We start from the raw sequence: 25,153 nt of genomic DNA, 5'->3' as shown, positions 1-25,153 counted from the left end.
GGTGCAATCTCGGCTCACTGCAACCTCCATCTCCCGGGTTCAAGCAATTCTTCTGCCTCAGCCTCCCGAGGAGCTGGGACTACAGGAACGTGCCACCACACCCAGCTAATTTTCGTAGTTTTAGTAGAGACGGGGTTTCGCCATGTTGGCCAGGCTGATCTCGAACTCTTGACCTTGTGATCCACCTGCCTCGGCCTTCAAAAGTACTGGGATTATAGACATGAGCCACCGCGCCTGGCTTTTTTTTTTTTTTTTCCTTTTTTTTTTTTTCAGACAGGGTCTCACTCTGTCATCCAGGCTGGAGTGCAGTGGCATGATCATGGCTCACTGCAGACTTGATCTTCCGGGCTCAAGCGATCATCCCATCTCAGCCTCCCAACTAGCTGGGACTACAGGTGTGCACCACCATGCCTGGCTACTCTTAGTATTTTTTTGTAGAGATGAGGTTTCGCCATGTTGCCCAGGCTGGTCTCCGATTCCTGGGCTCAAGCAATCCACCTGCCTCAGCTTCCCAAAGTGCTAGGATTACATGTGTGAGCCACCACACCCCCACTGATTTTTCTGATTTTTTTTTTTTTAACATTTTGGGATCCTGGAATGTAAAGTGCAAAGCATTTAAACACTGAGGGCACAGAGGGAATGGCCTTGGAACAGAGAAGCTGTGATGAAGGAAGAGGAAAGGATGTTTGCTGGGAGGGGTGGGTTTGGTTAAATCCTGCACCAGCGATCTCGGCTCACTGCAACCTCCCCCTCCCGGGTTCAAGTGATTCTCCTGCCTCAGCCTCCTGAGTAGCTGGGATTACAGGCATGCACCACCATGCCTGGCTAACTTTTGTATTTTCAGTAGAGATGGGTTTTCACCATGTTGGCCAGGCTGGTCTCAAAGTCCTGACTTCAGGTGATCCGCCCACCTCAACCTCCCAAAGTGCTAGGATTACAGGCGTGAAACACTGTGCCCAGCCTAATTCACTTCTTATTAATGCATTTCATAAACATTGAGTTTTTTTGTTTCTTTATTTGTTTGTTTGAGATGGAGTCTCACTCTGTCACCTAGGCTGGAGTGCAGTGGCACGATCTGGGCTCACTGCAACCTCTGCTTCCTGGGTTCAAGTGATTCTCCTGCCTCAGCCTCCTGAGTAGCTGAGACTACAGGTGCGTGCCACCACACCCAGCTAATTTTTGTATTTTTAGTAGAGACCGGGTTTCACCATGTTGGGCAGGCTGGTCTCGACCTCCTGACCTCAGGTGATCCCCCCACCTCGGCCTCCTAAAGTGCTGGGATTACAAGCATGAGCCACCGTGCCGGGCCAACATTGAGTTTTTGTTTTTGTTTTTTTAATGTGCCAAGCTCTGTTAGGTACTTATGTCCTCTTTTCTACTTAGGGCAAAGCTATGAGATATGTTTTGTCGTTTTTTTTTAATAGCAGATGAACTGCCAAAGCCTGTAAGTACACATAAGTGGTTTGGCCAAAGTCCACCAGAGAGCAGGAGGAAGGATGGAGATCCTGCATTCAATGAACAATATGACACTACCACCTTGAGAAGGTTTTTGCAAAGAATTCAAAGATAACTTCCATCTTTATCTCTTGTTTATTTAGTTTTATAACAGAGCATGGTTTTCTAGTTGTTGGCAACTAAAGCTGGTTTGGAAGGTACCATCTCATGTGATCCCTCTCTTTGATCAGGGAGGAGAGTGGAAGGTACAGGTTTGGGCCAGGTGACTAATCACCGTGGCTGAGGCAGCCTAGCAGAAATGGGTAGGCAGAACCATGGCCAAGATGACCAAGAGCATAACTGGGGACTTGGGCCCTATGGGCAGGTCTGCAAGAGAAGGGGAAATGGAAAGATGAGAACCAACACAGCAGCAAGACTGCAGAAGCCACAGTGGGCAGAGCAGGTGGGAGACATTGCTAGGACTGTGAGGTCTAGGCCAGGCTGATGCCCCATTTCATACACTGAGCATGGGGTGGAGAGGGGCAGGGAGCTAAGGAATCGGAGACAAGATCACACAGGTCTTGGCCGGGTACGGTGGCTCACGCCTGTAATCCCAGCCCTTTAGGAGGCTGAGGCAGGTGGATCGCCTGAGGTCAGGAGTTCGAGACCAGCCTGGCCAACATAGTGAAACGCCATCTCTACTAAAAATACAAAAAATTAGCTGGGCGTGGTGGCAGGTGTCTGTAATCCCAGCTACTCTGGAGGCTGAGGCAGGAGAATCGCTTGAACCCGCTAGGCGGAGGTTGCAGTGAGCCAAGATCGCGCCATTGCACTCCAGCCTGGAGCAAAACTCAAAAAAAAAAAAAAAAAAAATTACACAGGTCTCATTTCATCAATGGTAAGATGAAGGCTTAGAGAGGTTTTGCAGCTTGCCCAAAGTCTTTACCCTATACTTCTCTGTTAGTACAGCCTAGTAATGATCTATTGGGATTTGTTGATATGTTAGACAATCGCATCATGTTTTCTATTAGAGTTTTTATTCTCTATTGAAAAAATTATCTTTTTTTTGCAGCATGATAGAAATGTATCTGTTTTATAAGTTTAATAAATTCTGATTTTTCTCCTACATAGAATAATTTAGATTGTTAGTGCTGGAAGAAACCTGAAGACCATCCTCTCCAAAGCCTCTTTTTACAGATGAGGAAGCTGAGGCCTAGAGGTTGGAAATGATTTACCCAACATCCCACAGTCTTCCAGTTCCAAGGCTGGAACCAGAACTGGCTTCACACAGGCTTGCCTCCTCTCATCTCGACCAGGGCCCTACAGGCTCTGAATTGCTTCTCCAGACCAGACCAGCAAGCTCAGATCAGAACTGCGTTTTCTGCCATGGCACTGCTCCCCAGCCACAGAGGGCTCGGGCAGTCGGGTTCTGCGTCAGTGGAGGACATGGTCCAAGTTGTGTTTGCTCATCGAGGGGGAGCTCAGGTTCACCTGACCCAGCAGCTCCCGTGGCTGCTTGACAAACCCAGCGACCTAAGCCCATTGCTATTCACAGATAGCCCAGCCCTCATCCTAGGGCCATCAGGAGACCTCAGCTTCTTTCTCCGGTGACTGAATTCAGTGCTCTAACTCCCTACCTTGCACAGCTGAGCATGGAGCTACTAATAGCTCTGTTATCATGTTCCCGTTTTAATACAAACAAACAGCCGTAGCCCACGAAAGAGATTTGTTAGAGAGGTTGCTTGCCTTCTGCTCTGGCAGGAGACCTTCACAGCACCAAGCACCTGGCTGCTCTGTGGGGTTTGAGTGAAATGATGACTCTTCCTTCACACCCTCCCCTTAGCCTCCTGTTTTCTTCCTTTCCTCCACCTCAGAGGCCACCTAGAAATTTTGATGTAGAAAATTCCAATCTTGTAGAACATCAGGGCTGGGAAAACCTTAGAGATTCCCTGCTCTCATGACCCAGTGATCAGACACAGGACTGACATATCCAGCCCTCTGCTCGTGAGAGGCTGGGCCGGTTATTAGTTATTGCTTGTCATCTCCAAATCCCCCACATTCAGATGTTGGGGGACTCTGCAAGCCCCATTTCTGCTTTGCCAACTGCTCTTCAAGAAGCTCTGCCAGGAGGGGCCAGAGGCCAGAGGAGGAAGAAGGACAGGGAACACACTCCTTCCGGTCTGTTTCTTGTTTCTGTGAGCAGCACCGTGGCCCACTGCTTCACCCAGGCAGTAGCAGTTCCCTCCCTCAGCAGTGAAAGAACCGAGTTTGCAGTTTTACTGATTCCTGCAGCACCAGCCACATGGTGCTCCCTCGAAGATGCCAGCTCCAGCCACCTGGAGCCCCCTCCATGGAGCTCTGAGGTTCACTTCTGTGGGGCTCCTCCTCTAATCTTCCAAATTTTAATAATTTCAACTTCTACTCTTCGCTCCCCCAGGCTTAAGGGTGGTAGCTGCTTTCTGAAGTTGCTACCTTCCATTACACCTGAGAGTTTGCTTTTTGCCTTTCTACTTACATAGACAACAATTCTTCATGTATTGAATTCTATTAAAATAACTGGGAGGTTTGGCTGGGAGCAGTGGCTCATGCTTGTAATCCTAGCAGTTTGGGAGGCCAAGGCAGGCCGATCACCTGAGGTCAAGAGTTCGAGATCAGCCTGGCCAACATGGCGAAACCCCATCTTTTTTTTTTTTTTTTTTTTTGAGACAGAGTCTTGCTCTGGCACCAGGCTGGAGTGCAGTGGCATGATCTCGGCTCACTGCAACCCCCGCCTCCTGGGTTCAAGCAATTCTCCAGCCTCAGCCTCCCAAGTAGCTGGGATTACAGGCATGTGCCACCACACCAAGCTAATTTTTGTATTTTTAGTAGAGATGGGGTTTCACCATGTTTGCCAGGATTGTCTCAATCTCCTGACCTCATGATCCACCCGCCTTGGCCTCCCAAAGTGCTGGGATTACAGGCATGAGCTACCATGTCCGGCCAGGGTGAAACCCCATCTTTACTAAAAATACAAAAATTAGCCAGGCATGGTGGCGGGTGCCTGTAGTTCCAGCTACTTGGGAAGCGGAAGCGGGAGAATCATTTGAACCTGGGAGGTGGAGGTTGCAGGGAGCCAAGATCTTGCTACTGCACTCCAGTCTAGGTGACAAAGTGAGACTCCATCTCAAAACAAAAACAAACCAGCAAACAAAAACAAAAAACTGGAAGGTTTTCATCAACTCTGACTGATATGCTGGCAGAGCTGAGATCCAAACCTAGGTCTTCTTTCTCCTGGTTCAGGACTCTTTGCACTGGAATCCAATAAATATTTGTTCAATTAAAGGAATAGTAAAGTGAGTTCACTCCATTCATTGGTTCCAACGTTAATAAGATGTTATTTCAGATTCCCATCACCACCACCAACAACAACAAATTATCACCTAATTGCAGCCTAGACTTCCTGCCATCCAAGTGTCAAGCTCTATCACAGGCTATTAGAATTGAGAGGGACTATGGCCAGGCACGGCAGCTCATACCTGTAATCCCAGCACTTTGGGAGGCCGAGGTGGGCAGATCATGAGGTGAAGAGATCAAGACCATCCTGGTCACCATGGTGAAACCCTGTCTCTACTGAAAATACAAAAATTAGCTGGGTGTGGTGGCGTGCACCTGTAGTCCCAGCTACTCAGGAGGCTAAGGCAGGAGAATCGCTTGAACCCGGGAGGTGGAGGTTGCAGTGAGCCGAGAGCCCGCCACTGCACTCCAGCCTGGCAACAGAGCGAGACTCTGTCTTAAAACGAAAAACAAAAACAAACAAACAAACAAAAAACATAAGAGCAGTGCAGGGCTGCAGAGCTGTCTCCTTTCTCCCCAGTTTGGCTGCACCCTTCCCATTTCCCCAGCCACACTATGTCCCTCTCCACCTGGCCCTGTGTCACTGTCTACCTGACCCTGCATCCCTGTCTACCTAGCCCTCTGTCTGCTCCCTGACCCAACTGGGTAATGGTCAGTGGTGAGGCCCAAGGACTAATGGGGCTAATCTAGTTGGACCATCGTCTTAGATTGGGCCACAGGCCTTTACCCAAGAGCCAACCTAAATTTGCCTTGTTCAGAGACTACAGAGTCAGCATATTCCCTTGTTTTCATGGCTGGTGAGTGGTAGCTGGTAGCAAGCCAGCCCACAGCTGAACACCGACACATGAGGGATCTCATTTGAGACCAAGAGAACCACCCAGAAGGACTGCTAAGTCCATCCCAAGTTGCCAACCCACAGGATCAAAAGCTAAATAAATAAATTCTTGTCTTAAACCACTAAGTGTTGGGGTGGTTTGTGATGTTGCAAAAGCTAACTGATAAGATTTCCCCAGAGGCTCTCACTTTCCTTTCCTTCACACCAGCCTGCACCCAATTGTGGCTGGCAGTCATGAAGATCTAAGCATTGTATCCCAAAGGATGCCACACGAGGGAAGACTGAGGGATGCGTCCAATCCCTCTCCACTGTTGAAATGACCATTTACTGGCATGGTCCCTTGAGTGGCGGCCACCAGTGTTGTCTTGGTCTATGCCAGACCCAGTGTCATCAAGATGCTAGAGTGTGTCAACCTCTCTGGGGATGAGGCTCTGAGCATTCCATTCTGGAATTGCAAAATGGAAACATGATTTGCAGTAAAGGGCCTCTTTTTCCCCTGCTAAACCAGATGCTTGATGACACATTAAAATATAAGGTTCCCCTTACTCGCAATTTCCATACCGTCCCTCTCTGCAGACAAGATTAGCAAAAACCATATTCTTATTAAAACAAGCTGCTGTAACCCACAAAAACTCAGACATCAGTTTGAACCCCAAAGCTAAACTATGCTGTCATTTTTGGATATCAAATACAGTATTAACATCATGAAGAAGTGTGGGTTAAGGCAAGGGAGAGGGATGACAGAATGAAGGGGTGGGGAGGCTGTTCCAGCACAAACAACATGGGAGAGATTTTGAGAAAGGGATAGTGTCAGTGCCAACTACACCAGAGCCAAACAGATTATTCCTGATGACACACATGTCAGAGCAGAACTAAGAAACTGCAGATATTTGCCTTCCATGTGACATCATAGGACTTTGCAAATGCAATCATCTGACCTCAGAGAGAGTTTTCGCTAACATCAGGCTACTTTATTATTTAAATTAAAAATAGCTTTTTAAAACCTCTGTTTCCCAGGCAACCTTATTGAAAACGGAGTCTCACTCTGTCGCCAGGCTGGAGTGCAGTGGTGCAATCTTGGCTCACTGCAACCTCCACCTCCTGGGTTCAAGCCATTCTCCTACCTCAGCCTCCTGAGTAGCTGGGACTACAGGCGCGCACCCCCATGCCCAGCTAATTTTCGTATTTTCAGTAGAGATGGGGTTTCATCAAGTTGGCCAAGATGGTCTCACTCTCCTGACCCTGTGATCCGCCTGCCTCGGCCTCCCAAAGTGCTGGGATTAAAGGTGTGAGCCACCGTGCCTGGCCAATAACAACCATTATATAATTTTTAAATGTCCTTAATTAATAAGACTTTGTTAAGTACCATTTGGCCAGTTTATACTTCTCCCCAGCAAGAGCAAGAACACCTTAATCAGATTTGTTTTTTGTGGGCTTTTGTTGAGAGGGAGTCTCTCTCTGTCACCCAGGCTGGAATGCAGTGGCACAATCTCTGCTCACTGCAACCTCTGCCTCCCAGATTTGAGCGATTCTCCTGCCTCAGCCTCCCGAGTAGCTGAGATTACAGGCATGCACCACCACACCCAGCTAATTTCATATTTGTTTGTTTTTAAGTTAGCTTTTGTGGTAACTGAAAATAACAGAGGCCTCCAGTTACCTGTCTCCCAATGCTTCCTCCCAAAGTGATACAAAACAATGAGAAAGGAAAAATAAATGTACACAAAAGGTAGACTTTCTATAACTTGAAGACAGAAAATAAAACAGAGAAGTGTAATCACTTTTCAAAACTGTAAATAAAAAGAGGAAAGTCAGAAAATCCTGGATTTTTCTCATGCACCTGCCCTCACCCTACCACAGGTGTTTGTAGAGAACAAAGGTAGATCCAGTTCCCTAGAAACAGTTGGGACAATACAGAGGGCAGCTAGTGAAAGGGGCCTACATTGGTCTAGAATTATTGTCAGATGATTAAGTATACCCAAACATAGAAAATTCTTTAAAAAATGTCTGAGCAGGTCACAGCAGGGACTATTACAAAGGAATTTCAAAGCACATGGAATTTAAAGGGATAGGTACGGCCGGGCATGGTGGCTCATGCCTGTTATCCCAGCACTTTGGGAGGCCAAGGTGAGTGGACCACTTGAGGTCAGGAGTTTGAGACCAGCCTGCCCAACATGGCAAAACCCCACCTCTACTAAAAATACAAAAATTAGCCGGGTATGGTGGCTGGTGCCTGTAATCCCAGCTACTTGGGAGGCTGAGGCAGGAGAATCACATGAACCTGGGAGGCAGAGGGTGCAGTAGGTAGAGACTGTGCCACTGCACTCCGGCCTGGGTGACAGAGTGAGACTCCATCTCAAAAATAATCAAGGTTAAAAAATAATAATAGTGCTGGGCACAGTGGCTCATGCCTGTAATCTCAGGACTTTGGGAGGCCAAGGCGGACGGATCACCTGAGGTTGGGAGTTCGAGACCAGCCTGACCAACATGGAGAAACCCTGTCTCTACTGAAACTACAAAATTAGCCAGGCGTGGTGGCACATGCCTGTAATCCCAGCTACTCGGGAGGCTGAGGCAGGAGAATCGCTTGAACCCGGGAGGCGAGAGGTTGCAGTGAGCCAAGATCGCACCACTGCACTCCAGCCTTGGCAACAAGAGCAAAATTCTGTCTCAAAAAAAATAAAAATAATAATAATAATAACAAAGGGATAGACAGAATTCAAAGGACAGCCTTCAAAATGCATGGCTTTTAGGGGGAAAAAAGGCAGAAATGATAACAGGAATGCCCAATGGCAACTGGGTGTTTGTCTTGGTCCATCTTCTGTTCCTATAACAGAATACTATAGACTGGGTAATTTGTAATACAAAGAAACTGTGAAACTGTTTCTGGAGGCTGGGAAATCCAAGGTTAAGGAGCCACACGCGGTGAGGGCTTTCTTGCTGGTGGGAGGACTCTCTGCAGAGTCCTGAGGTGGTCAGAGGCATCACATGGCAAGAGGCTAGAGTACGCCAAATTGGCTTTCATAACAGGCCCACTCTGTTGATAACTAACCCACTCCCATCATGACCCATTAATCTATTAATTCATGAGTGGATTAATTCATCTTCCTCCTGTTAAAGGCCCCACCTTTCAATGCTGCCACATTGGGGACTGAATTTCAACGAGAGTTTTGGAAAAGATAAACATTCAAACCACAGCAGTGTTAAATGGGGAAAAGAAAGAAAAAAAAGAAAAGTTAGAGTTCTATGAAAAAGAAAAGAGCATCACAAAATAAAAGGACTCAGAAACGTTCTTGAACTGCACCCTAACAAACATGGCCTGTGTACAGACAGACCAGGCGACTGTTAAACTAGGAATCCTGTAAAACACCTCAGTGCCATAAAAACGGACAAGAAGGTCAACAAATCCACACAGAGCTTTTGAAAAACAAAACAGAAAAGGAGATAATATTTTACACATATTACTTGAGGAAAATCTTCCTTACACCCTGAGACCAGCTATGAAGAGGAACAAAATTCTAACTCAGCACTCCAAACAGAATAAAATATTCTCAAGTCTGCATTTGAGCATATATAAAATACCTTGAATCAGAAATTCAAACATACAAATAGAAATGGACAAAAAGCAAGGAGGAATAAAAAGATTGTCGATTGAACTCCAGAAAAAAATATAAGAAAAAGACAAAATTATCTCAGAAATAAATAAATCATAAGGCACCCAAGGGATAATAGATGTAAATTAAAATTTAATAAAGAACATTTAAAAAATCAGGAAAGTGGCCGGGCACGGTGGCTCACACCTGTAATCCCAGAACTTTGGGAGGCCGAGGTTGGCGGATCACCTAAGGTCGGGAGTTTGAGACCAGCCTGACCAACAAGGAGAAACCCTGTCTCTACTAAAAATACAAAAATTAGCTGGACATGGTGGCACATGCCTATAATCCCAGCTACTCAGAAGGCTGAGGCAGGAGAATCACTGGAACCCGGGAGGCAGAGGTTGCGGTGAGCCAAGATCATGTCATTGCACTCCAGCCTGGGCAACAAGGGCAAAATTCCATCTCAAAAAAAAAAAAAAATCAGGAAAGCAATGAAGAGGATAAGCAATGGCATAAAGAAATAAATAAAAAGGATCAGAGAGAAAGTAAGAAAATAGGAGACAGGCAAAGAAGGAATTATTGTTCTATTGTTGGAGTGCCTGAAATAAAAACAAAACAGTGGAACAGAGCTAAAATTTAAAATGTTTGATTCAAGAAAAATTTCTAGAAACAGGAAAATACCTGAATCTACGTGCTGGAAGGACTCACTAAATACCTAGGAAAATTAACCCAAAACAATCAATCCCAAGACATGTCCCAGTAAAACTATTAGATTTCAAAGACAAAAGATAAAAGCCCTCCAGACAAGAAGATCTAATAACTTACAAAACCAAAAGGATTAGAGTGGCATCCTATTTTTTATTTATTTATTTATTTATTTATTTATTTATTTATTTATTTTTTGAGACGGAGTCTCACTCTGTAGCCCAGGCTGAAGTGCAGTGGCGCAATCTCGGCTCACTGCAAGCTCTGCCTCCCAGGTTCACACCATTCTCCTGCCTCAGCCTCCTGTGTAGCTGGGACTACAGGCGTGAGCCACCACGCCTGGCCAATTTTTTTGTATTTTTAGTAGAGATGGGGTTTCACCATGTTAGCCAGGATGGTCTCAATCTCCTGACCTCGTGATCCACCCACCTCAGCCTCCCAAAGTGCTGGGATTATAGGCTTGAGCCACCACGCCTGGCCAGCATCCTATTTTTTAAAAATCAATAAACAAAGCAAGATAACAATGAAACAGCATTAAAAAAGAAAAAAAAAAAAACAGCTCATGAATGAAAGTGTGAACCAAAGATTTTATATCCAGCCAAGCTGTTCTTCATGTATCAAGGCTAGAGAAAAACAATTTTCAACATACAGTAGGCCAGGTGTGGTAGCTTACACCTATAATCCCAACACTTTGGGAGGCTGAGGCAGGCAGATCACCTGAGGTCCAGAGTTTGAGACCAGCCTGGCCAACCTGGCAAAACACCATCTCTACTAAAAGTACAAAAAATTAGCTGGGCATGGTGGTGCACGACTAGAGTCCCAGCTACTCCGGAGGCTGAGGCAGGAGAATTGCTTGAACCTGGGGAGTGGAGGTTGCAGTAAGCCAAGGTCGTGCTATTGCACTCCAGCCTGGGCAACAAAGTGAAACTCCATCTCAAAAAAAAAAAAAAAAAAAAAAAGGCCAGGCACGGTGGCTCATGCCTGTAATCCCAGCACTTTGGGAGGCCGAGGTGGGTGGATCACAAGGTCAGGAGATCGAGACAATTCTGGCTAACACGGTGAAACCCCATCTCTACTAAAAATACAAAAAATTAGCCGGGCGTGGTGGCGAGCGCCTGTAGTCCCAGCTACTCGGGAGGCTGAGGTGGGAGAATGGCGTGAACCCAGGAGGTGGAGCTTGCAGTGAGCCGAGATCATGCCACTGCACTCCATCCAGCCTGGGCAACAGAGCAAGACTCTGTCTCAAAAAAAAAAAAAAAAAAAAAAAGCCGGGCGTGGTGGCTCACACCTGTAATCCCAGCACTTTGGGAGGCCTAGGTGGGTGGATCACCTGAAGTCAGGAGTTCAAGACCAGCCTGGATAAACTGGTGACACCCCGTCTCTATTAAAAATACAAAAAACTTAGTGGGGCATGGTGGTGGATGCCTGTAATCCCAGTTACTCGGGAGGCTGAGGCAGGAGAATCACTTGAACCCGGGAGGCAGAGGTTGCAGTGAGCCCGGATCGCACCATTGCACTCCAGCCTGGGCGACAAAGTGAGACTCTGTCTCAAAAAAAAAATAAAATAAAATACAGTAACTTACTGAATTCTACACCCATGAGATTCAGTCTTGAGGAATCTACTAGATGATGTATTTCATCCAACCAAGTGATAACTGGGAAAACTTTAGTAAAAGCACTGAGGATGAGGATTAAAAAATAGGTAAATATACATCTAAAACTAAAACAACTCTTAGATAAAAGGGGAAATACAAAAATACAAATTTAAATTACAAAATACAAAATAATAATAATTGTAAGTGCCCAACATGTTCTTCCTGCCTGCTACCTAGATACAGCCTATTTATCAAGAGGGGGCATTGCAATAGAGAAAGAGTTTAATACATGTAGAGCCAGTTTTATTACTACTTAAATTGGCCTCCCCCAAAATTCAGAGTCTAGGGTTTTCCAAAGATAGTTTGGAGGACAGGGAGCTCGGGAATGGGTGCTGCTAATTGGTCGGGGATGCAATCTTAGGAATGTGGAAAAAAGGCCCTCCTGTGCTGAGTCCAATTCTGGGGGATGGGGTGTGGGGCCACAGAGTCGTCGCTGGTCTAGGTGGAATCATCTGGTAATCAGAAATGCCAAACTCCGAAAACATCTTAAAAGGCTAACCTTAGGTTGTACTACAGTGATTTTATTTACAGGAATAATTGGGGAAGTTGCAAATCTTTCAACCTCAGGAACGAGTGTAATTTTTTTTTTTTTTTTTTTTGAGACAGAGTCTCGCTCTGTCGCCCAGGCTAGAGTGCAGTAGCACGATTTTGTCTCACTGCACCTCCGCCTCCCAGATTCAAGCAATTCTCCTGTCTCAGCCTCCTGAGTATCTGGGACTACAGGTGCCCACCACCACACCCGGCTAATTTTTGTATTTTTAGTAGAGACGGGGTTTCACCATATTGGTCAGGCTGGTCTTGAACTCCTGACCTTAGGTGATCCACCCACCTCGGCCTCCCAAAGTGCTGGAATTAGAAGCGTGAGCCACCATGCCTGGCCAACTACACCTACATCTTAGCAGAATTTAGGCCTCTCTTATCTTCCTAACTTGGTGACCTTTCATTAGTTTTCTGCCTGCCTCGGCCTCCCAAAGTGCTAGGATTACAGGCGTAAGCCACCACTCCTAGCCCTTTTCATTAGTTTTATAAAGGCAGTTTAGGGCTGGGCGCAGTAGCTCATGCCTGTAATCCCAGCACTTTGGGAGGCTGAGGCAGGCGGATCATGACATCAGGAGATCGAGACCATCCTGGCTAACACAGTGAAACCCCGTCTCTACTAAAAGTACAAAAAAATTAGCCGGGCGTGGTGGCAGGCACCTGTAGTCCCAGCTATTTGGGAGGCTGAGGCAGGAGAATGGCATGAACCCGGGAGGCAGAGCTTGCAGTGAGCCCAGATCGCGCCATTGCACTCCAGCCTGGGTGACAGAGCCAGACTCCATCTCAGAAAAGAAAAAAAAAAAAAGGTGGTTTAGTTTTGGAAAGGGCTATTATCATTTAAACTATAAACTCCCAAAGTTATCTTGGCCCACATCCGGAAGTGACCACAGGCAGTTTGGAGGTTAAAGGCAAATAGAGTTGGTTAGGTCAGATCTCTTTCAGTGTTACAACCTTTTCAAAGGCAGTTTTATAATGACAGCAAAAACATTACATATATATCAGAGTCAATGGGATGTATTTAGAGCAGTGATCAGAGGAAAATTCATTGCATCAAACATATTTGTCAGTGAAAATGAAAGAAGGAAAATAATGAATTAAATTCCCAACTCAAAAAACTGGAAAGGAAAAACAAAGTAAACTAAGAAAAGCACAAAGAAGAAAAAATAAAGTTAAAGGCAGAAATAAATGAAGTAGAGAAGAGAAAAACGAGTGATTAATGAACAAATCAAAATCCTAATTCTTTTTTTTTTTTTTTTTTTGAGACAGAGTCTTGCTTTGTCATCCAGGCTAGGGAGTGCAATGGTGTGATCTCGGCTCACTGCAACCTCCGCCTCCTGGGTTCAAGCGATTTTCCTGCCTCAGCCTCCAGAGTAGCTGGGATTGCAGGTGCCCACCACTATGTCTGGCTAATTTTTGTAGTTTTAGTAGAGATGGGGTTTCACCATGTTGGCCAGGCTGGTCTCAAACTCCCGACCTCAGGTGATCCGCCCGCTTCGGCCTCCTAAAGTGCTGGGATTACATGTGTGAGCCACCATGCCCAGACAAAAGCCTAATTCTTAAAAATGGAATAAACTAGAAAAATTACTAGCTACCTTGATCAGAAAGAAAAAGGGAGAAAGCACAAACACACAAAATTTACAAGAGGGAAATAACCATTGTAATGGAAGAAATTTTAAACATTATAAGAGGCTGATTTGCAGATGTCTATGCAAATAAAAAAATGAAATGGATAGCATCCTAGTGAAATGAGGATTGCCAGAAATGACACCACTAAAGTTACAACACTTAAACATACCTATTTCCACAGAAAAACGATAGAGAAATGTACTAAGGAACCATAACACAACAAAAAGATCAGGCCCAGATAATTTCACGAGGGAGTTTTACCAAATCTTGAAAGGTCAGATAGTCCCAGAGTGCTCTACAAATTATTCGAAAGCATTTTAAAGGCAGAAGAACACCTTAATTCCTTTTATGAAGAATGACACTGATTCCTCAACCTGATAAAAATGGCACACACACACACACAGACAAAAACTACAAACCAATATCACTCATGAACATGAGTGATGCAAAAATATTGAAAAACATACTAGCAAACTCCAACACTATATACAGAAAATAATATACCATACTGCTATAGACTGAATGTTATACCCCCTGCCCCAAATTCATATGTTGAAATCTAATCTCCCACTATATACAGAAAATAATATACCATACTGCTATAGACTGAATGTTATACCCCCTGCCCCAAATTCATATGTTGAAATCTAATCTCCCACTATATACAGAAAATAATATACCATACTGCTATAGACTGAATGTTATACCCCCTGCCCCAAATTCATATGTTGAAATCTAATCTCCAGTGTGAAGGTATTTGGAGGTGAGTCATCTGAGAGGTGATTAGGTCAGAAGGGCTCCATCTTCATGAATGAGATTAGTGCCCTTGTAAGAAGATACTTGAGAGAAATGGTCCCTTTATCATATGAGGATACAGCAAGAAGGTGGCCATCTGCAAACCAAGAAGATGATCCTCACTAGGGCCTTAGCCAGCACCTTCATCTTGGACTTCCCAGCCTCCAGAACTGTGAGAAATAAATTTCTGTTGTTTAATTCACCAGTCTATGATATTCTGGTATAGCAGCCTGGGCTGAATAAGACCTATAATCAAGAGGAAAAATAATCAATATAAGCAGATGCAAAGATGACTCAGAGCTTGGAATTAGCAAAGACCCAAAAACAATTCTTACAGCCATAACATAAATAATTTACTGGAAAAGGTAGATATAATAGTGGAAGACATAGGAAATTTCTGGAGGGTATATATGGTGGAGGATATAGGAGAAATATGGAAACTCTGGGGGGAAATGGAAAAGTGCCTTAAGAGACATATCAACCAAAAGCAACTTGTGAAACTCGTTTGGATCCTGATTTTAAATAAATCAAAAGTTTAAAAAATGAAACAACCAGGGATATTTGAACACTGACACGATTTTTAATATTAAGTAATTATTTATTTTTTGTATGATAAGGATACTGTGGTTATACACTTACAAAAAGAGTCCTAATTTTTTAAAGACATGATATGGTGTGGCTTTGTCTCCACCCAAATCTCATCTTGAATTGTAGCTCCCATAATTCTCATGTGTCATGGGAAGGACCCAGTGGGAGGTAATTGAATCATGAGGGTGGGTCTTTCCCATGGTGCTCTTGTGATAGTGAATAAGTCTCAAGAGATCTGATGGTTTTATAAAGGGAAGTTTCCCTACACAAGCTCTCTTGCCTGCCACCATGTAAGACATAACTTTGCTCCTCATTCGCCTTCTGCCATGATTGTGAGGCCTCCCCAGACATGTGAAACTGTGAGTCAATTAAACCTCTTTCCTTTATAAATTACCTGGTCTCAGGCATGTCTTTATTAGCAGTGTGAGCATGAACTAATACAAAATACATACTTTAATATTACTGATTAAACAATGGAAGTATTTGTTTTAAAACAATCCAACAGGGCCAGGAGCAGTGGCTCACGCCTGTAATCCCAGCACTTTGGGAAGCCAAGGCAGGTGGATCACCTGAGGTCAGGGGTTCAGGACCAGCCCGGCCAACATGATGAAACCATGTCTCTATTAAAAATACAAAAATTAGCTGGGCATGGTGGCGCATGCCTGTAGTCCCAGCTACTCAGGAGGCTGAGGAAGAAGAATCGCTTGAGCCCAGGAGGTGGAGGTTGCAGTGAGCCAAGATCACACCACTACACTCCAGCCTGGGTGACACAGTGACAGAGTGAGACTGTCTCAAAAAACAAACAAACAAAACAACAACAAAAAAACAGAAAACAAAACAAAACAAAAAAATCGAATAGTGGAGGGAGGAAGGCAGATGTTAGTGGAAAGTAGGATAATAAATGAAATAAGCTCAATTGTAGACAATTGTAGAAACCAGTAATGGGTACATAAGGATGCTTATAATATTCTCTCTACTTTGGTGTATACTTGAAAAGTCCATAATAAAATATTAAGAAAGAAAAGGAGACAGGGTGGAAGGGAGGAAAAGAAATGCTTCCTTCCTCATTTGTGACTAGAGCCCACTCCAGTTCCTAAGCCAATCCTGGCCGAGTCAATCTCTGGCTTGTCAGTGGTGGGCTTTGGAATCAGGTCATCTCTTCATAAGCAGGCATCGAGCAATCTGCCAGTAATTTGGCTACTAAAGTAAGCTAGTTTTGATTTGCATTTTCTTTCTTTCTTTTTTTTGAGACAGAGCCTCGTTCTGTCGCCCAGGCTGGAGCGCAGTGGCGCGATCTCGGCTCACTGCAAGCTCTGCCTCCTGGGTTCACGCCATTCTCCTGCCTTAGCCTTACGAGTAGCTGGGACTACAGGCGCCCACCACCAAGCCTGGCTAATTTTTTGTATTTTTAGTAGAGACGGGGTTTCACCGTGGTCTCGATCTCCTGACCTCGTGATCCGCCCGCCTCGGCATCCCAAAGTGCTGGGATTACAGGCGTGAGCCAACGCACTTAGCCAATTTGCATTTTCTAAACTGAATTTCCCCGTTGCACTTCATACATGAGACCTGGTGTCTCCAACAGAACTCTAAGTCCAAGTGTTGGCTCCCAAGCCTTCACTCAGCCCTTCTCTTGCATCTGTACTGGTTTGATCCCTAGGACCACGTGTCTGACCATTACTCCTGGCTCCTAGACCTTGGGCCTGCAGACTGATCTTGCCACATATGAACATATCTTCTAAAGGTTAACTTCCTGAACTCCTGGTATCTACCCATCTGACCGAAGCTCTGGAAGGAGTGACCGATTGCCCTTGGGCATTGTTTTTCCTCTATCTATTTAATAGCTGCTTCTCCAAGATTGACATCAGTGTATGTAGAGGGTCATTTCCCTCCACACTTGTTGGACCAAGACATGTCAACCCAAGTCTCTCTATTTATGCCAAATGAAGAGAAGGAATGCGCCAAAGCATTGACAGTCCTGGGGCAGTAAAGCAGGCTGGTGTTGGGCAAAGAGAGGCACGCCAACAAATGCCAAATAGGGAAACTTCCACCAGGCCCTGCAAACAGTAATATCACCAAATGCTTTTCAAAGACTTGGAACACATGTGGCGATGAGCTTGTGACCAACTGGGATTCAAGCGTTGCTTGTCTCATCTGTTTGCTATGAAATATGAGATGCAAAAGCACTTTGTCAGATTCTAACTTGAACCTTATGACCAGTTTCAGCAAAAGGATATTCAGGAATGGTTTTTCTGAATGACCAAAAGTGAATACAAAGCTGTGCTTTTTAAGCTCAGGGAGCCAGCTGCAAAATTATGTCTCCTCAAAATGAAAATCTTTGTCCCACTTAGAAATGGCCATTCCAATCACGAGGTCAGGAGATTGAGACCATCCTGGCCAAAACGGTGAAACCCTGTCTCTACTAAAATACAAAAAATTAGCTGGGCGTGGTGGTGCACGCCTGTAGTCCCAGCTACTCAGGAGGTCGAGGCAGTAGAATCGCTTGAACCTGGGAGGCGGAGCTTGCAGTGAGCCGAGATCACGCCACTGCACTCCAGCCTGGCGATAGAGCAAGACTCCGTCTCAAAAAAAAAAAAAAAAGAAAGAAAGAAAGAAATGGCCACTCCAGCTTCCCATACATTTGTACCTTTCCAGGTCCTTTCACATGTAACTGAGCACAAGCAGGGAGAAATACATGTTTCAGGCTGAAGTCTTGCTTAACATGCAGTAAAGGCAGCTACTCAGAGGAGGTCAGACCTTGGTAGGGATTGGATATTTCTTTGGAGCCCCAGACAGTGAGACACAACCAATTTCAGTCATTCCTGAACTTTATACCGATGTAAGCGGCTTGGCTGCATAAAGTCAGCCAGTGTTGCTGGGTTTAATCTCTTTCCAACTCTTTGGCACCCGATCTGGCACAGAGCTCTCCTGAGGCTGTTCCCTGACTTGAGTGTGGAGCAGAATTTCCCCTTTTTAGGTCACAAATTCAGAGTAGTCACTCATCACAGCCACTCTCTCCACTGTGTCGATTTTAAACACCCTCATTAATAACACTTACGAAACGTTGGCAAGGTGGTGGCTATCTTGAGTTGCTCCTGCTATCCATGACATATCACAAGATAGAGTAACAGGAACAAATTTGCCTCTGCAGACTAGGATGATAAAAACACAGTGATATCCACCTCTTCTAAACACAGCTGAATTAAGAACCCTAGGACAAGGGTCATAGTGAATTGTTCAGAGATCTGCTAAGGGTGAGTACAGGCCTCCAAAAAGGAGTCTTCCTTTTTTTTTTTTTTTTTTGAGACGTGGTCTCACTGTGTCACCCAGGCTGGAGTGCAGTGGTGTGATCTCAGCTCACTGCAACCTCCACTTCCTGGGTTCAAGCAATTATCCTCCCTCAGCCTCCCCAGTAGCTGGGACTACAGGCGCCTGCCACCACACCCAGCTAATTTTTTTTGTATTTTTAGTAGAGACGGGTTTCACCATATTGGCCAGGATGGTCTCAAACTCCTGACCTTGTGATCCACCTGCCTTGGCCTCCCAAAGTGCTAGGGTTACAGGCATGAGCCACCATGCCCGGCCGAGGAGTCTTCCTTGTCAGTTTCTTGAGCAGTGTCTGGCTGCTCCCTTGCTGCCACCACCTGAAGTCTTGGTCTTCGTGCCTGCCTCTGGGGGTGGGATGGGACCTCTTGGTCTGAGATGGACAAATCTCCCCTAGGCTTGTGGCCTCCTTGGGATTCAGAGCATTGGATCGGGATCGCATCAGAGTGAGTTTGGTTTTCTACTGGCCAATGCTCCAAGGGTACATAATTGTATTTTACCACGCTCTCCCTCTCCCCTATTAGCCAGCAGAGCTGTCCCCCACCCCAGCATGTCCCTGGCCGTTAAGTATGTGCCCTTGCATGCAGTTAGAAACACTGTCATCACCCTGAGCATTCATTTCTCTGCTCCCATGACAGCACACACTTGAGCAGCCACGTTGGAGGGCCTGCCTTTGTTCTTTTCTCTGAAAACCGCTCATTCCTAACCCCTCCCAACACGCCCCATCTCCCTCCTGTCTGAGTGGTCCTGGCCCACCACATCAACCCACCTCTTAGACCCTGCTAATTGGACTAAGGGTAGATTCTGGCTTATGTGGGGACAATCAGATTTTCTCTTTAGATATTTGATAAGGAAGACCATCAAAGGAGGCCACTCATCACCAGGCAATGAGGAATGGGGGCCAGGACCAGTGGTAGAGAAGCCCAGAGTCTGTGCACGCTGGACTTAGGGAGAGGCAGGGGTAAGATCCCAGCAGAGGAGATCCATCCACCCTCAGACCAGAATGAAGCCAGTGGTTGCTGAGAAGCAGGAGTGAGAAGTTGCTGCAGCCCAGAACGATGTCTGCTCAACAAATGCCCCTTTTCGGGTGGGTTTCTGTTTCTTGCAACCAAATGTGCCCCGATTGAAAGCATACTCAAAAGCTGCCCATGATGCCCAGATGCTGGCCTCGTCTCTGTCCTCATCCTCTTTCAGCCTCTCTGCAGCATCTGAGACTATACCCTGAACTCCCTCCTCCAGGCTCTTTCCACCTAACGCTTTTCTAACGAGGTGCTGCAAAATCCCACTCTCTTTCTCTTTCTCCAGTTCCTCCTCCCACCCTCTCAGTAAAGCCAACCAGGAGCTTCAGGATTTGGTGTTCTAGCCTGGTCTTCTCCTTGGAGAGTCCATTGATTCCCATGGCTTTCTCTATTGAGTCCAGGGAAAAGACTCTAAACCTAAAGCACCTGCCCTGACGTCTCACTCCTGCACCAACTGCATTTTTAAATCTCCCATCAATGTCTCTACTTAGATGATTCAGCCTCTTGAAATGTCCACTTCACATCTTTCCCTCAAGCCAATCCCTCTCTTGCCTTGCTCATCAGGTTTAGAGAACCTCATTCTCTCAGTCATGTGGCCTGGGACCACTGTGGTCATTCTACACCTCATGGTGACTGCCTGCTTAGCATCACTTAATAAGTGTTTGCTGAATGAAATGAAGAAATGAATCTTGTATTTTTCCCTCTGTTTCATTCCTCTTCTCTCTCACTGATAGAGTTTGGAGGTTTGTCTCCTCTAAATCTCATTTTGAAATGTGATCCCCAGCATTGGAAGTGGGGCCTGGTGGGAGGTCATGGGGGCAGATCCCTCATGAATGGTTTGGTGCCTTCCTTGTAGTAAGCAGTGGCTTCTCACTCTATTAGTTCACATGACAGCTGGTTGTTTAAAAGGGGCTGGAGGCCAGGTGAGGCAGTTCTCTTCTGTAATCCCAGCACTGTGGGAGGTCGAGGCATGATGATCGCTTGAGCTCAGCCTGAGCAACACAGCAAGACCCGGTCTCTCTACAAAAAATAAGAAAATTAGCCAGGTGTGGTGGTGCGTGCCTGTGGTCCCAGCTACTCGGGGGGCTGAGGTGGGAGGAGTGCTTGAGCCCAGGAAGTCGAGGCTACACTGGACCACTGCACTCCAGCTTGGGCAACAGAGCAAGATCCTATCTCAAATAAAAAATATAAATGAAAAGGGCCCGGCAGCCAGGTGCAGTAGCTCATGCCTGTAATCCCAACACTTTGGGAGGCCAAGGCGGGCAGATCACGAGGTCAGGAGTTTGAGACCAGCCTGGCCAACATGGTGAAACCCCACTTTACTAAAAATACAAAACTTAGCTGTGCATGGTGGCACGCACCTGTACTCTCAGCTACTCAGGAGACTGAGGCAGGAGAATCGCTTGAACCCAGGGGGCGGAAGTTGCAGTGAGCCAAGATTGAGCCACTGCACTCCAGCCTGGCGACAGAGCGAGACTCTGTCTCAAAACAAAAAAAAAAGAAAAGAGCCTGGCATCTCTCTTGCTCTGTCTCTTGCCATGTGACATGCCTGTTCCCTCTTGGCCTTCCACCATGAGTAAAAGCTTCGTGAGACGGCAGCAGACTCCAAGTGGGTGCTAGTGCCAAGCCTGTACAGCCTTCAGAACCATGAGCCAACTATCTCTTTTCTTTATAAACTACTCAGTCTCAGGTGTTCCTTTACAGCAATGCAAAACAGACTAATACACTCACCATGCCACTAGAACTGGGAGGAGTTTTGCCCCCTGTATACACACATACGCAGATATTACACAATAGATTATAAGTGGTGTCAGTGGCATAAAGGCTTTTGGTCGGGGCGTTTCTGTTTTATGGAACAGGGTATGAAACAGTACATACACACACACTTCTGTGTTTAACTGAACTGTAGGATTCTCTCATGAGGCTTAGAATTCTGCCTAACTTTGGCTTTAATCTGATGATTCAGTTATAACTGACACCAAGTCAAACTCAGAAACACAGCGTTTGCCAAGATCACACGGCGACTCAAGTTGGCAGGCACAACATCAGAAACAGGCCTGGAAAGGCACTTGTGAGAGTCTAGAGAAATACCCGTGCAAACATGTCAAGGTCAACACAATACGAGCTTTCAAATGACTTTCTCCCACAAAGTTCTACAAACCCTCAGGGCCTTAGGGGTTCTCTCTGAAGTCATCATTCTGCAGAATCACAAACATTTGAAACTAAAATTTGTGATGGGCAGAATCACAACAGAGGCCAGAAGAAATTCCAGGAATCATCCAGCCCAACTCCTTATTTCACAAATCAAGAGATCGAGGTCTAGATTAACGGGGCCATAGTCTATCAAAAGTAACCAGTGACGTATTAGAAAAAGTACAGTTCATTTGGCTTAAGAAACAAGGAGTGGAGAGGCACAGATATGCCTTTAATTTCACTTTATAAGGAAAGCAAACAAGCAATGCTTTTATCCCTCTAATCTCAGTAGTCAAACCGGTTTAAAGCCACAGGTTGCTCAAAGGAAGAAGCCCTCAGTCTGAGACTCACTCACCCAGGATCCCCCCAGCATGGAGAGGAGGAAGAGAGAAGCGGGAGAAGGCCCTCTCTTCCGGAGGCTCCTTTTCAGCACTGCCCTCCACCCGCAGTCTGTCTTCCCCAGGATCACATGGAATTGTTCTATAAATGTGCATTGGCTTAAGGTTGGGAACGCCGGCCTGGGAGGCAGTGGCGTGTAAGCAATCTGACCCAGGCCAGGCAGCAGCTTTCCAGAAGGCTCTGCAGCCCAGAGGGAGAGGGTAATAAGGAGCAGGGAGCCTGCAGGTGCCGCCAGCCTCCAGCTCTCTGTGCTTCTCACTACACATTTATTTGGGATCCGAAGCCAATGTCAACTACCTTGGGCTGCAATTTGATTTACTTGACTTATATTTTGGCTGGGACAAGCCACTTTTCAAAACAAAGCAACCATAAAAGAAGAAAAAAACAAGGCATAAAATTAGCAGTGCTTCTAGTAAATAGGGACAGGTCATCACCAGCCTCAACTGACAGTATCAAGCAGTCCTTTTCAAACATGTCAATATGCCTCCTTTAGAAAGGGAGAATGAGCAGTTAGTTAGGCGAGTTCTAAACAGTATGTCACCTACAGTTTCATCAGTAGCCAGGGAATTAAAGATGCAATCACACAATGGGAAACGAAGCGGCTGGAGAAAGTGTGAGGAGCTCTTTATATACCATCACTGAAAACTCTCCAAGATACATCAAGTGAAAAATACTAAGATACAGAACAGTGTGTATGATATACTATTGTTTATGTAAAGAAAAAAGAAAGGGGCTGGGTGTGGTGGCTAACGTCTATATAATCTCAGCACTTGGGGAGGCCAAAGAGGGCAAATCACTTGAGCTCAGGAGTTTGAGAACAGCCTGGGCAACACAGAGGGACCTTGTGTCTACTAAAAGTACAACAAAAAAATTAGGCAGGCATGGTGGTGCACGCCTGTAGTCCCACATACTTGGGATACTGAGGTGGGAGTATCGCTTGAGCCAGGGCGGTTGAGGCTGCGGTGAGCTGTGATGGTGCCACTGCACTGTAGCCTGGGTGACAAATTGAGAACCTGTCTCCAAAACAAACAAACAAAAAACAAAAAACAAACAAACAAACAAAAGCCCCGAAAGGAGGATATACATTTATGTGTAAATACTACATTATAAAGGCAATGATCTAAACTTAACCATACAATGTGCTACATTATAATATATAAATAATTCTTTCTGGAAACTCACATAAGAAACTAGTGACAGTGGGTGGACTCGGGAGCAGGGAAAGAGGAAGACTTCCCTCTCATATTTCTTTTCTAGTCTAGGGATTTTATCTCATGTGAATGTATAATTTTTCAGAGAAAATTTAAAAGGTAATCTAATTTTCATCAGAAATATTTAATTTTCAAAATTATTCTAGTATTCAGAGTGCAAATTCAAGTGACTACAACTCCTTTTTTTCACACATTTGAAAGTTAGTTGAGTTGTCTTCGTTAAGAAGACTGAGTTTTATAATAACTAAAATGCTGTAATACCAAAGGACCTCCCAGAGAGTTTTGTTTTGTTTGTTTGTTGTAGAGGCAGGGGTCTTGCAACATTGCCCAGTCTGTTCTTGAACTCCTGGCTCAAGGGATCCTTCCGCCTTGGCCTCCCAAAGTGCTGGGATTACAGGTGTGAGCTACCATGCCTAGCTTCCCAGAGAGTTTTGAATGAGGGTTCTGAAGGCTGGATGCTAAGTCTTGATTCAGCTATTTTTTCTTTTTCTTTTTCTTTTTTTTTTTAGAGACAGTCTCGCTCTGTTGCCCAGGCTGGAGTGCAGTGGCACGATCTTGGCTCACTGCAACCTCGGCCTCCCAGGTTCTAGCAATTCTCCTGCCTCAGCCTCCGGAGTAGCTGGGACTGCAGGTGCCCACCGCCACGCCTGGCTAATTTTTTGTATTTTAGTAGAGACGGGGTTTCACCGTGTTGCCCAGGCTGGTCTCAAACTCCTGAGCTCAGGCAATCCACCCTCCTTGGCCTCCTAAAATGCCAGGATTACAGGCGTAAGCCACCATGCCCAACCAATTCACCTGTTTTCTAGCAGTGACTTGGATCAATTGCCCAAGCACTAAGCACTTCCATTTCATCAGGTAGAAAAAGAGAATGATCCCACATTCCACCTTCTTCATAGGCCCAGCATGACTTAATCATGATGATGTACATAAAAGCCCTCCAAAAATGGAAAATCCCTATTCTAGAACTGAGTTGTTCCAGGCAATTACATTTTATAACTTTTCTTGAAGTTCTTGTGTAATTCTGCACTCAAATAACTTAAGTCAAATTTTCCTGTTGGAAAAAGCATTAAAGTAAAGGGGCCCCTACATAAAACCATGTGGCATGTTTTCACATTAGCACTTTTTCGGCTCTTAAAACCTTCAGGTTTTTCACTTTCTCAGCATCACCTCTCTTGTGTACAAACTGCTTTCTTCCAAAAGAACAGCCTGGCATATCAGGGTGGGCTGTTCTGGGCCTTCTTCACAGCTTTCTACCACTTCTCACTTTTGTTCCCAGTTTATTGATCTGGGAACAGTTTTTTAGTCCTCCCACTAGTACCAACACATAAAACTTGGGTGAAATGGTGATACAGTTTGGCTGTGTCCCCACCCGAATCTCATCTTAAATTCCCACTTGTTGCAGGAAGGACCGGGTGGGAGGTAATTGAATCATGGGGGCAGGTCTTTCCCATGTTGTTCTCATGATAGTGAATAAGTCTCATGAAATCTGATGATTTTATAAGGGGAGTTTCCCTGCACAAGCTCTTTATTTGCCTGCTGCCATCCATGTAAGATGTGACTTGCTCCTCCTTGCCTCCTGCCATGATTATGAGGCCTCCCCAGCCACACGGAACTGTGAGTCCATTAAACCTTCTTCCCATGTAAATTGCCCAGTCTTGGGCATGTCTTTATCGGCAGCATGAAAATGGACTAATGCAAATGGCTTTGAGATATAAAAAAGTTTTAAATTACACTAAAGTCACAAGTCAGAGTTCCAATGTCTGTAAACAACAGTGCAGTTCCCATGATCCTGATGAAAACCTGCAGATGTCTCTGTATACCGGCTGAGATGGTGCCACCATACAGCAACAGTGTGAGTGCAGTTTCTATCATTCACTCAGCTGCTCAGCTTTGAAATGATTCTTGACCA

At 45.4% G+C, this 25,153-nt stretch overlaps 1 protein-coding gene across 1 annotated transcript in view; it reads right to left on the bottom strand.

Annotated features, from left to right (window-relative positions):
• Positions 1-22,006, bottom strand: part of TACC2 (transforming acidic coiled-coil containing protein 2) — a 257,941-nt gene extending 235,935 nt beyond the window's left edge. The window contains exon 1 of the mRNA XM_063710544.1: positions 21,990-22,006. The gene's annotated coding sequence lies outside the window, so the exon portion shown is untranslated. The remainder of the gene's footprint in view (positions 1-21,989) is intronic.
• Between the last annotated feature and the right edge of the window lie 3,147 nt (positions 22,007-25,153).

Source organism: Gorilla gorilla, chromosome 8, assembly GCF_029281585.2.
Source record: "Gorilla gorilla gorilla isolate KB3781 chromosome 8, NHGRI_mGorGor1-v2.1_pri, whole genome shotgun sequence".
Lineage (NCBI taxonomy): Eukaryota > Metazoa > Chordata > Mammalia > Primates > Hominidae > Gorilla > Gorilla gorilla.
Note: the sequence above shows the minus strand (reverse complement) of the source record. Positions and strands in the feature narration are given on the sequence as shown.